This window comes from Heterocephalus glaber, unplaced genomic scaffold (assembly GCF_053883595.1).
Source record: "Heterocephalus glaber isolate CG9 unplaced genomic scaffold, H.glaber_assembly_v1.0 deba00001606, whole genome shotgun sequence".
NCBI classification, from domain to species: domain Eukaryota; kingdom Metazoa; phylum Chordata; class Mammalia; order Rodentia; family Bathyergidae; genus Heterocephalus; species Heterocephalus glaber.
Window position 1 is genome coordinate 26,750,908 of NW_028258377.1, and position 13,957 is coordinate 26,764,864.

The 13,957-nt window shown below is 35.8% G+C and overlaps 1 pseudogene; it reads right to left on the bottom strand.

Moving 5' to 3' along the window:
• Window positions 1–13,560: 13,560 nt before the first annotated feature.
• LOC147822973 (U2 spliceosomal RNA) lies at window positions 13,561–13,736 on the bottom strand (annotated as a pseudogene).
• Window positions 13,737–13,957: the final 221 nt, after the last annotated feature.

The following is a 13,957-nucleotide window of genomic DNA, read 5'->3' on the forward strand; positions in this document are numbered from 1 at the left end:
TGTACCATTACCAAGTGGGCAGAGACCCTAGCCAGAAGGCTGCTCAGACATCAGGGTCTGGGGTGCACAGTCCCCAGCCAATGGTCCTCCCAGACAATAGCCACATAGGGGGGCAGGCCCTAGCCAAAGGCATGCCTAGATACCATCCCAAGTGTACACAGACCCCAGCCAAAAGCCCACCCAGACAAAAGGTTAGCTGAGGGATCTAGAAGGCAACCATTCTGAACCCAGGAATTGGTACACTGGTAAGCAGCAGAGAAAAGGCCACTCAGTGGTTGGCTGATAATTGAACACCATTGGGTGATCAAAAAGTTGTGTCAAGAAAGGCACACCAGGCTGCATCAATTGAAATGAGAATACATGTAAACAAGTCTAAAATCCAGACTTCCAGATCACCTAAGGCAACCCCAAAGGGAAATGAGATGGAACAATCTGACACTCAATCACTTGGACTCCCTGAACTGGCAAAGAAAGAGTATCAGGAAAAAATTAAATCAGAAATAATTTCTCAGATAACAACAGAGATTGTGCCCATAGTGCAAGACATGATTAATAAATCTAGAATGGACACAGATTAAAAAAATAAAGATGGTAAGGAACATGATGGAATCCCAACATAGGAAATGTGGAATCCTTAAAAGAGATGCAAACAGATTTCTAGGAGATTAAAAACTCCATTGAAAGTTTACTCAGCAGAATGAGCCAATGCAAGGACAGAATTTCAGATATAGAAGATAGCATTGCAATTAGTGACCAGGAAAAAAATTTCTTTAAAATTGTAAAGGTCCACAAGAAATCAATCCAGCAGCTTCTAGATGATGCAAAGAAAAATAACATAAGACTGGTCAGAGTCAATGAAGAAACAGGAGAGAGTGCAGATGACATAAAAAAAACTGTTCACAGAAGTGAGGGCAGAAAACTTCCCAAGCAGGGAAAAGAACTTGACATACAGATAAGTGAGGCATATAGGACTCCAATTAGCCTTGATTAAAAAAAAAATCTACTCATAGGCATATAATTCTTAAGATTCTAGAAAACCAACAGAAGAACAAAATTCTATAAGCAGTTAAGGTAAAGAAACAAATCACATTCAAAGGAAAGCCCATCAGAATCACAGCAGACTTCTCAATGCAAAACCTCAAGGCAAGAAGAGCTTGGATTACATATTTCAAGCCCTAAAGGAAAACAGCCTCCAATTCATTAATGTACCCTGCAAAACTATCTTTCAAAATTGATGGAGAAATAAGATACTGTCATGACAAAGAGCACCTGAGGAACTTCATGAATACCAAACCATCACTCCAAAACATTTTAGACAATATCCTAGGAAAAGACAATGAGGATCACAACCCCAGAAAGCCCACCAGAATGAATCCATCAGGCACAGCAAGAAAGTAAAACAAAGGGGGAAGAATCCAACAAAAAGAAAAAGTCATAACAAGGATAAGTCAATACATATCAGTTATAACCATCAAATTAATGGTCTCAATTCATCAATCAAAAGAGACAGACTGGCAGAATGGGTCAAGAAGCAAGATCCAACAAAATGCTGCAGATAAGAAACACAATTAATTCAAAAAGAAACTCACAGACTGAAATTTAAAGAGTGGAAAACAATACTTCATGTGACAGGAACCCCCAAGGAAGCAGAAGTAGCTATCCTCTGTGCAGATCAAATGGATTTCAAACCAACACTGATTAAAAGAGACAAAGACCCTACATCCTTGTAAATGGAACAATCCAAGAGGAAGAGATTACAATCATAAATATATATGCACCAAACACTAGTGTGCCCAACAATATAAAACAAATACTAACAGACATGAAAAATCAAATAAGCACTAATACATTAGTAGTGGTGGACCTCAACACCCCACTGTCACAAATAGATCAACTAGATAAAAAATAATGAAATACTAGAACTCAATCAAACTCTTGAACAAATGAACTTAACAGTTGTTTACAGAATGTTCCACCTCACAAAATTAGAGTACACATTCTGTTCAGCTGCACATGGGTCATTATCCAAAATAGACCACATACTCTCTCATAGAACATGTTTAAGTAAGTTCAAAGTTATCCCCTATGTATTATCAGACCATAGTGCAATGAAATTGGAGATCAATAGCAAAAGAAACCACAAGAATTTCATAAACAGATGGAAATTGAACAACACACTTCTGAATAACCAGTGGGTCACAGAGGAAATTAAAGAAGAAATAAGACAGTTTCTACAATTAAATGAAAATGTCAGTACAACATATCTGAATCTATGGGTCACAAATGAAAGGAGTCTTATGAGGAAAATTCATAGCAGTGAATAGTCATATTAGGAAAGCACAGCAAGCTCTATTAAACAACCTGATTCTGAACCTCAAGCTTCTAGAAAAAGAAGAGAAGGACAACCCAAAACTCATACAAAGGAGAAAATTATGAAGATGAGAGCAGAAATCAGTGCAATGCAGACTAAGAGAATGATACAAAAAAAATCAATGAAGCTTTAAGAACTGAGATTTCAGTTCTGAAATCTCAGAATGCATCACCAATATTCAATGCTGGATTTCCATGTGAACGGTATTTCTAATTGGAGAAATTATCTGCTTGAATATGACATAAAAAATAGTAATCAGGGAAGCACGTTGAGCACCCAGAAGGAAAACTCAGTTACTAATTTGCTTTGTTTTAGGAGTCAACATATTTTTTTCAGTGTTAATAATTAAGATAATTAAATGTGGCCATCTTATTACACTTAGGGAACTGTAGTTGTGGATTTTTGGTTAAAGGTTTTTGCTGGTGTATAACGTTATTTTGAATATATTTTCAGTTTTAAGAGCAAAACAAAAAATTTTTTGTGCATTTTTTATTCATTTAATTGGAGTGAATTTCAGGTTTCAGCAAAGAAAGTAAGTGTAAATTTAAACCATTAAGCATTTATTGCTGAATAATGTATATATTTCCATTCTAGGAAATATAAATGAGTGAAGTTGAAATAAATTTTTTAAAGTTTACTATATTGCCAGTGGTTTCAAAACAAATTCTCTTGTATTTATGAACTCAATCAAATAAAAGTGATTGACAGTGAAAAATAATCTATGAAGCAAAGAGTTGGTTCTTCAAAAGAATGAACAAAATTGACAAACTCTTACCAAACCTTATCAAAAAAGGAAAGAAAAGGCTCAAATCCATGCAATTAGTCATGAAAAGAATGAAATTACAATGGACCCAGCAGAAATCCAGAGGATCATCAATACCTACTTTGGGATGGATGTGTTTTCCAGTTAGATGGAAAACACAGAAGAAATGGACAGATTCCTAGATACATATGAATTACCAAAGTTGAACAAAGACCTAAAAATTCTAAACATCCCAGTGTCAATCAATGAAATTGAAAATGTAATTAAAAACTTACCAACTAAGAAAAGCCCAGGCCCTGATGACTTCACTGCTGAATTCTACAAGACATTTAGATAAGAACTGCTGCCACTACTGTTTAAACTCTTCAATGAAATAGAAAGGGAAGCAATACTCCCAAATTCATTCCTGGAAGCAAGCATCACCTTGATCCCCAAAGCAAGAAATACCCAACCGAAAAAGAGAACTATGGGCCAATTTAACTCATGAACATAGCTGCAAAAATCCTTAATATGATACTGGCAAATAGAATGCAGAAGATCATCAAGACATACAACCTGACCAAGTGGGATTCATCCCAGTGATGCAGGGATGGTTCAACATATGCAAATCAATAAAGGTAATACACTATATTAATAGAGCCAAGGACAAAAACCAAATGATCATCTCAAAAGATGCAGAAAAAGCATTCGACAAAATCCAACACACATTTGTGATAACCCTACAAAAAATTGGAACAGATGTTCTGTACCTCAATCTTATAAAAACCATCTATGAAAAACCAACAGCCAATATCATACTAAATGGTCAAAAATTGAAATCCTTCACATTAATCAGGAACAAAACAAGGATGTCCACTATCACCACTTCTGTTAAATATAGTTTTGGCAACATTAGCCACAGCAATTAGAGAAGAGAAAGAAATAAAAGGAATAAAGATAGAAAATGAAGAAATCAAATTGTAATTATTTGCAGGTGACATGATACTCTACATAGAAGACCCTAAGAACTCCACCAAAAGTCTCCCAGACCTAATGACCAAATTCAGCATAGTAGGTGGATACAAGGTCAACACACAAAAATCAATAGCTTTCCTGTACCCGAACAAGAGACTCACTGAGAGAAATGAGGCCAACAATTCATTTCACAATAGCATCCAAAAAATTGAAATACCTAGGAATCAACCTAAGGAAAGAAATCACAGACCTCTACTCTGAAAAGTATAGCACTCTGAAAAAAGAGATCTAAGATGACATCAGAAAATGGAAAGACATCCCTTGCTCCTGGGTAGGAAGAATCAACATAGTTAAAATGGCCATACGTCCAAAACTGCTATATGGATTCAATGCAATCCTGATTGAAATTCCAACAGTATATATCACAGACCTTGAGAAAACAATCCAAAAATTCATTTGGAACAAGAAGAAACCTAGAATAGCAAAAACAATTCTAGGCAATAAAGATAAGGTAGGGAGTATTACAATCACCAACTTGAAACTATACTACAAAGCTACTGTGATAAAAACAGCATAGTACTGGCAAAGAAACAGAATGGAGGAACAGTGGAATAAATTAGAAGATGCAGAAACAACTCCAGGCACACTCAGCCACCTCATCTTCAATAAAGGGGCCAAACACCCTTACTGGAGGAAAGATAGCCTCTTTAATAAATGGTGCTGGAGAAACTGGGTTTCAGCTTGCCAAAGATTAAGGCTAGACCTGTATCTCTCACCATGCACTAAACTAAAATCAAAATGGATTAAAGATCGAAATATTAAAAGAAAAACACTGAACCAGCTAGAATAGAGGTTCGGTAGAACTCTTGAAGACATTGCTGTAGGAAAAAATATTATGAAAAAAACCTCAGTTGTACATTAACTAGCACAAACCACAAGTTGTGTCACTTCTTATTAAAAAGTTTCTGTGCAGCAAGAGAAATGACCGATAATGTGAAGAGAAAACCCACAATGTGGGAAAAAATTTTTACCAGCAGTTCCACAGATGGGCCTACTATCTAGAATATATAAAGAATTTTAAAAACTCAGACTTCCCAAATTTAAATACCCAATCCAAAAATGGGCATCTGAAATGAACAGATACTTCTCTGACAAGAAAGTAGAAAATGCAAATAAACTTATAAAAAAATGTTCAACATCACTGGTCATTCGAGAGATGCAAATGAAAACAACGCTGAGATTCTACCTCACTCCAGAAAGAATGGCTGCTATCAAGAAATCAACCAATACCAAATGCTGGTTGGGCTGTGGGGAAAGAGGAACCCTGCTCCACTGCTGGTGGGAGTGTAGCCTGGTGCAACCACTGTGGAAATCAGTATGGAGATACCTCAAAGAACTAGGAATGGAAGTCCCATTTGACCCAGCTATCCCCCTGCTGGGGATCTTCCCAAAAGAATTAAAAGAATCATACCACAGTGATATATGTGCACCCATGTTCATAGCAGCACAGTTTGTGATAGCTAAAATTTGGAAACAGCCCAAATGCCCATCAACTGGAGACTGGATAAAGAAAATGTGGTTTTTAAAAAAATAACATGGCGTACTACTTAGCCATAAAGAATGAGAAATTAGAGTCATTTTATAACTAAATGGATGCAGAATGAGGCCATACTCTTAAGTGAAATAAATAGCACACATGTGTAAATACCAAATTATTTCTCTGGTGTGAGAAACTAAAAGTAAATAAGGAGTGAAAGGTATAATAGATAATGTGAAATAAGAAGAAAACGGACAAAGGGGAAGGGGAAGTCGAAGGGGTAGGGGAAAGGAAAGAAGGGAATGGAATTAATATGAGAAGATGAAAAAAATGGCAACAAAGTCTTTGTAAATAGGGAGGGGTAGAGGGGTTGAAGGGAGGCCAGGGGAAGGGGGAAAAAAAATAAGAACCAAGTTAGATTATGTAAAGATGCAAATTCCCAATGATGAATAGCATTATATTGTATACCTAAAATGTATCAATAAAATTAATATTTTTTAAAAATCCTATTGATTGGAATGGGGATATAGCTCAGTGCTTTATATTTTCTACTATGTGTGAGGCCTTGGATTTAAAGCCAGCAGTGAAATAAAAGGGGTAAAAGCAAAGCAAAGAAAAAAGAAAGGAGGGAAATTAAAGAAGGGAGGGAGAGAGGAAAGGAGGAAGGAAGGAAGGAAGAAAGGAAGGAAGGAAGGAAGGACTGATTATTGATTGATATTTATTAAGTGTTATCCATTCCCCAAGAAACTTGAGATATAGTTTTGAGAAAATCTGTCTTTCTTCTCTAGAAGACAGATTGACATTTAAACTAGTTGAGTGTGTGTGTGTGTGTGTGTGTGTGAGAGAGAGAGAGAGAGAGAGAGGAGAGAGAGGACTAGTTGGGATGTGCTTTAACCTCACAGGCCATCATAGCGTGAGCTTTCTAAAAGAAATATTTGAATAGACTTTTGAATGGTTTTAAGAAACTAGTGACAGTCGCCTGCCAAGAGAACAACAAACGAAAGTGCTTGGTAGTGGGAATAAGCTTGACATTATCGGAGATGAAGATGAAAGCCTATGAAAAGTTAAATAGAAGAAATGGGAAAGAATGGATGATGAAAGGAGATTTTTGTAGGAGCACAACTTATATGGTCTTGTAGATCCTGATATTGAATATGAAGGGTATTTTAGCAAAATGACAGTGAGACATTTGAGTGTTTAGATCACAGAGTGATGACCAGCCATTTCTTTGTTTCCTCTTCCTCCCTCTTTTCTATTAAACAGAAGAGTCTGAAATAGCTGTCTAATATGTGACTCATTCACATATTGTTAGATATGCATATTATTAGATATCATTAGATATCCTTAGATATCCCTTATATCTAACACATTGTAAATAAAAAACATTAAGCATTCATTAAGCATCTGGAGAAGGAAATTGATTAAAATCTAATTCATAAATGTTAGTGAAATTTCATGTATTAGATAAACTTAGCAAAATTGAAGGACAAATATTAAGATGATTGGAACTTACAGCAAATGACATATATTCATGGCTAAACATATGATGAATTTATTACTGTGCTTCCCACTTGGGAATTAGTTGTCTTCATTTTTGTTAAGAGAAATCAAGTAAGATATAAATATTGTTATTTCAGGCCTTGTCTTGGTAAACTAAACATAGTCTTTCAAACAGTGTTCATATTGATTACAGCTGAACAGCAGAGGATATTAGAGGCATATGATATTCTGTAGGTTTACATCACCAACATAGCTTAAACTGAATACTTAACATATTTCTCTTTATGATAATGGAATCATCTCAGCTTTATTTAAGTTAGCATACTCAGTGAAAAATAATTTCTACTTGAAAAATGTTTCTACTTGTAATCTTTAGGCATTTATCAAACCAGATATTCCCTGTCAAAATGAAAAATTCTCATTAGTCAAAGTGAAGCTATTATTGAATAGTAAATAATATTTACATACCTTTATGTTAAATGTCAGGGAAACATTCTTCATGTAGTCTGATGTTACTTTTGCCAGGAATTTTCTCTGCATCACCCTTTCCTAATTTTTATCCTAATAAATTCATATTCTTTAGGATTAGACCTAGATTAAATGTTTTTTGATATAAGCACACTGGACAAAATTAATTACTGATCTTTTATGTCCTCACTGTCCTTAATTCATAGAACTTTCTATCTCTTCCTGAACTCTTTGGTTCCCAAGTCTGTCACCTCCACTTGACTGTGACATTGCTTAGACAATGGGTACAAGCTCAGCCTGTCTATGCTCATAACTTGGCTGGGTCTGGTGGGTGATGTGTATAAATGGTAGCTCAACAAAGGGTAGTGGAGGTGACATGATAAGTGCATCATCACTTTTTTCAAGGAGCTCCTATCATATGATAATAAAACACTAATAGCGTGATGTAAATAAAATCTCAAATCTTCTGGACATGTAAATTCAGAAAATAGAGTAGAGTTATGGAAAGCTTCATGAAGGAGGGTAGCTTGAGTTGGTCTTTAAAATATAGACTGTAGAGGAGGCTTATGTATGAAGTATCTGTAAAGCTGGTTTATTAATTGGTATCTACATGCTCTATAACTGAACTAACAAGGAGTGACTTTGCCATTAGTGAGAATAACAATAGATAGAGAAGACATCTACTTAACTCATTATTCTATTAATTAAACATGGGCTCTTTTCAGATTTTTTTTGAGTGAAGAAATGGATTCCACAAAACACTGGGTAGATATTACAGCACATACTATAACTTAGGGTAAATTAATTAGCTAGTTAAAACAGTAATTCTGAGATTAATTTGCCTTAGAGAAAAGCAATAAACCACATGAAGAGAAAGGTAGTTTCAAAATATAATAAAGAAGTAGCTTCCAGTAACTTTGAGCCATCTAACTCCTTTTCTTTTCATGGTAACAGGCAGTACTCAGGCAGCCTGTATGTTGGGAAGACATCAAAAATTAGGCAAAGGGCTAAACAAATTAGTTGGTACATGTTTACACAATGCCTTCTAGACTTCAATTGACATGTATGCACAGAATTTACTTTCCCCCGTAGAGATGAAATTAATACATATGAGAGAAGAGTAAATAAGGCAGCATTTATTATGAACCTATTTTGTATAAGTACCACATTGGCTGATCAGGTTCTAGAAGCGAGAGATAAAGTTTTCTCAGAATTCTGAGTTGATGTGGATTAATCTTATAAAGAAAGATTGTAAACCAATGCAACTACTATGGAAATCAATATGAAAATTCCTAAAAAAACTAAGAGTAGAAATTCCATTTGACTTAGCTAGAAGATAGCCTTCTAGATGATGTATGTATACCCAGGTTTATAGCAACACAATTCACATTAGCTAAATCTTGGAAACAGCATATACATATGACCATCAACAGATGAATGGGCTTGAAAATGTGGTATTAATGCACAGTGGAGTACTACTCTGCCATAAAGAAGGATAAATTTTAGTCATTTGTAGGAAAATGGACATACCTTGAGACCATAATGTTAAGTGAGATAACTCAGACAAGCAAGCTTAGATATCTTATGGTTTCTCTTGTATGAAAAATTATATATAATATATAATAATACATATAATAGTATATAATATATTATATATATATTGACAGATAATAGTAAAAAAGCGAAAGAGAAAAAAATGTAATCTAGTTCAGACAATGTATCTAAAAGTGTACCTTGACCTTGTAAAATTATCTTACATGTTTTAAATGTTCTTTGGCATATTAGATTGGTTTTCATTCTCTCTATATAATAATTTATAAAGTCTTGTAAGATAAATGAATCTGATGCTAGAAAAATAAAAGGGGGTGGGTGAGAGAAGGGAATTGAAATGTGTTATGTACATGTATCAATCCCCTACAGTGAGTGTAATCATTATGTACTGCGAACATGTACTAATAAAGGTAAAAAACAAACAAACCAAAGAATGAGAGTAGAATGTGCTGGTGTATGTGGGTCCCTAGGAAAATTCGGCTAAAGTTTAGAGTAAAATCTTTCTATAGGTATAATTTGTAATCTTTAGGATTATACTAAACAATGTAGAGTGGTTGTTTTAAATTTTTCTTTCAAGGCAGCAAGAAAAGAACTGGACTTTTTGTGTTTGTATGTAACCCCGGGGCACTCTGCCACTGAGCAATATCCACAGACCATTTTATTTGTTTATTTTTTATTTTGAGACAAGGTCTGGCTGAGTTCCCTAGGAAAGACTTCAATGTGCAATACTCAAGTCAGCCTTCCACAATGTGGAGACTACAAGAATGCACCACTGTATTTGGCTAAAAAAGCACTCAACTTTTTTTTTTGGTACCGGGGATCGAACTAGGGACCTTGCGCTTGAGCGACAGGCACCAGAACCACCGAGCTAAATCCCCGGCCCCATGCTTATTTTCTTAATCTGGATATATTGCTCCTATTCTTGAAAGCAGAACTTGATTTGCAGTAGAGGATCTGTCTAATTAGAAGGGGAAATTTAAAACAAATGTCCTGACTAACCATTTACAGAAGAGATAAGGAGGAGAAATCATTTTCTCAGTATTATTTCATAGACTTTTTTTCTTTTCCCTTCTATGCTTTTTTCTCTTTGTGACATTTTTTTTCTTTCTCTAGCTTGCATTTCTGTCCTCTAAGTAAAGTAATAATGAGGCAAAAGTATACAAAAGCTGGATATTAATCTCAATTGACTACAGGACAGATTCATATCAAATTGCTCAGATCAAAATATTAAGTTCCTTTGATATAGACATAAATCTGGTTTTAAGCATTCAACACAAATTGTTAACTGACTTAAGAAAATTTGATGGGCATTTTCTTTTTGCAGAAAATTAACTTTCTGATTTTAATTTTTTAGAAAATCTACAGCTTCTGTTTAAGTTCATTCATGAAACAGCATGTATTCTCTTGCCCTTTTCCACCTGTCTCTCCTCCACTGAAAGGTTTAGCTGGCAATTGTGAAGCAGCTAGGAGAAGATGCTATTTCCACAGAAATGATGACTGCTCAGGGAGGGAGTCTCTGCTTCTATGACCTGTGGGTGAGGCTTCCCACAGTGCCCTCTCCTAGGGCAGATGAATACATATGTGCTGAAGGGCCAGCCTGAGGAGGGTTTGACGTCAATTCAGCACCTGCCCTTCTGCAGCTTGCTGTGCCCTTTTGTGCCTGGAAATAGTTTCACAGAGTGGCCTGGGCTTGCCTGAAGGACTGCAGTAGTGGGGTCCTTTTCTTTCTCCAACAGCACAAATGGCTGCATTTGAGAAGTGTATGGATGGCAAGGCAGAATTCTCCTGCTGCGAATTTATTTACATAGCATTAAATTTACTACCAACATCTTCTCAGGAGGTGGGCACATTGGCCTGGAACCTAGAATACTTTCAAAGGATTCTTACTGGAGACTTAGGCCAGGGGGCTTCACTTTGGGAGACTGAAAATATTCAATTTTTGACACCTATCTCCTTGAGAGTTGAAGGAGGGAGAGAGAGAGTGGCAAGAATCAAGTAATTTTAATATTTTGTGCGACCACACAATGGGAGTTGCATCCCAGGATCCTAAGCCTTGTCTTTAGGGTTACTGATAAGAACTTTAGGATTATATGGGGAAGGAAAAAAGGTGAAAGGTGAGGGGCCTAGTCAAGCAGTCTCGGTCAGACCTGTCTGGTTTACTATTGCTTCAGATCTGGTTCTGTAAGGTCCTGCCTGGCTCTAAGGAAATTATTATTGTTTGAAGGGGAAATTCCATAATTTACTTACTCAAAAAAGATGAATGTTCCTGCTTAGGGTAGCAGTCTTGGTTGGTGTCATGAGATAGTTGCTCTTGCTTAAATGGATAGTGTCAATTTTTTTAAAAAAATGAAAAGGGACAGGGCTGTAGCTCAGTCAAAGGCCCTGTTTTCAATCCCAAGTACCCCCTACCCCAAGGAGGCAGTCCCATCATGGGGTGAGCTGCCTGAAAGGTTCTCCTTTCCTGAAGTCTTGAAAACATCTCACCTCCGCGTCTTCAGTATTGAGGGTGATGAAAGACATGAGGTAAATTTAGGATCAGTCTACCTTGTTTTACTAGTTTTTAGATAGTCTCTCCTTAAAAGATTAACATGTCTACATACAGAGTTGAGTAGTGATCCGACCCAAAGTTTAAGGTAGCCTGAGATAGATGAAAAATGAAAGCAGAGATGCCAAGCTTTTCTCCTGCTTCTGGTTACTCATAGGACATCTGCAGGCCAAAATAGTCCCAACATTATCTATTAGTACAGGAACCTGTAGGGTCTTCTCTCTTGGCTGACACTCATCCATTTACTTCTTTACGTTCCCATGACACCAGAGTCTGCTTCATTACCATCTGTCATTTGAATGCCCTCACTTTTCTGATCATTCTTTTTTCTTCTAAGCATGCCCTGTGTGTTTAAGATAATCTCCACAGCAACTTAGTGTGGTCCACCGTAGGATTCTGACCTTGTTCTTTGCTCTCAGGGCTTTCAGTGCTCAAGATAAAATAATAACCCAAATGTTAAGGCTCCAGTTACCATGCCTCCCAAGACTCATCTCTGTCAATCCTAATGACTGTTTTCTAGTCCCCCTTTCCTCGCATGAACACTTTACTTTTTAATCACATTGAACTTCTTGTCATTTCATCAAAAATCAATACTTTATGTTTTCTTTGTGATTTTTACCTAGTATTTTTTCACTGAAAACTAAAATTTTAAATACCCTTTATTGCACATAGCAAAATAGATATTTCCTCTTCATTGAGATCTTAACTTACAGATCATTTATTCTGCTGCTCAAGATAGTATGAATGGTTTGTCAGCTCCCAAAATCCTTTCCATCTCCTTTTTGAACCCTCCTCTCTCTAGCCATTATACTCTACTGATTCCTTTCTCCATGTGTTATATTCAGGCCTCCTTCGCTGTGTTCTCTCTCTTTGGCATTCCCTAGCTTATTCTTCTACTATTCAGTTTTTCTGCATTCTCTAAAGATTTAAATTCATAACACCTCTCAGAAGCCTTCCAGGTTTATTATTACTCACAGTCATGATTTAATTTTTATTTTTATTAGTCCATGTTTGTAGTATATAATCTTTACATTCCTTGTGTGGAGTTTGTGTAGGTGTATAACACATCTTAATTCCTTTTTTCAGCCCCTTTTGTTACCCTCTCCCTCTATCTCTTGATCTCCTTCCCATTTGAGAAAGATCGATCTCTCCACTTCACATTATCTATCTTTTGTTTTGCTCTTTATTTATAATTTGGGTTTCTCACATAAACTAAATCATGTGATATCTAAGCTGTGTGTTGGGATTCATTTCACTTCATATTATGGTCTCAAAGTGCATTGATTATCTTAAAAATAAGTCAACTTTTTCTTTATGGCAGAATAGTACACTAATGTGTGTAAATGTCATGTTTTCTTTATCCATTCATCTGTTGATAGACATATAGGCTACTTTCAAGAGTTACACATGACATATATTATCTATCCAACATTCATTTTTCACTTCTCTCAAATATCACTGGTGTCATGGTCTTATACTGTTATTCAGCGCTGGTTTGAAGAGTTCTTGAATAACAAGAAATAGTTCTAAGTTGTTTAAGGGCAAAACTGCACATCTCTCCCATAGCAACTGGCAGAGGACCTTATTCATATTTTTACATTATTTAATCATTGTGATTTGGTGAAAATATTTGTATGAATAAGTAGGTAAGTGACAGAATTCACTAACAAATATCAGTGACATATGGGGAGGAGATATTTTACCTCAACTGAGAAGAGAAATTATGAAAAATTCCTTGTAAAAACTGATTATAAGAAACTTCAGAAAAATGTGAGCTTTTTATAAATAAATCTAAGAGGAATCATCAGTGATAACTTGCTGTGAATTCTTTTTTTTTTTTTTTTTTTTTTTTTTTGAGATTTGGCCCTCAGAAGTGGTGCACCATTCCTGGTGGTACTGCAGTACCAGGTTAAGGCATGGATTGGATGGAACAAGTTCCTATTCCATCTCCCAGCTCCAAAAACCCATTTAATATATTGTCCTTAGATAAAGGATATATAAGCGATTGTGAATTCTTGACCAAAATAAAATTGACTTTGGTGGGGATGTTATCAGAAAGATGTGCTTGTATACAACATATCAGAGTTCTGTGCATCTCTCCACATATTCTTAGCCTGCATTGTTTTGGAAAGTTTAGACTCATTTTTTTACCCAAAATCGAAAGAATTAGCATAATGCAGCATGTGCTGATGGGTTGTTATCTGATTTGCCAATGTTGTTACGTTGAACACAATATTGTGGTAATTACCACCTGGTTTTGTTCCATCA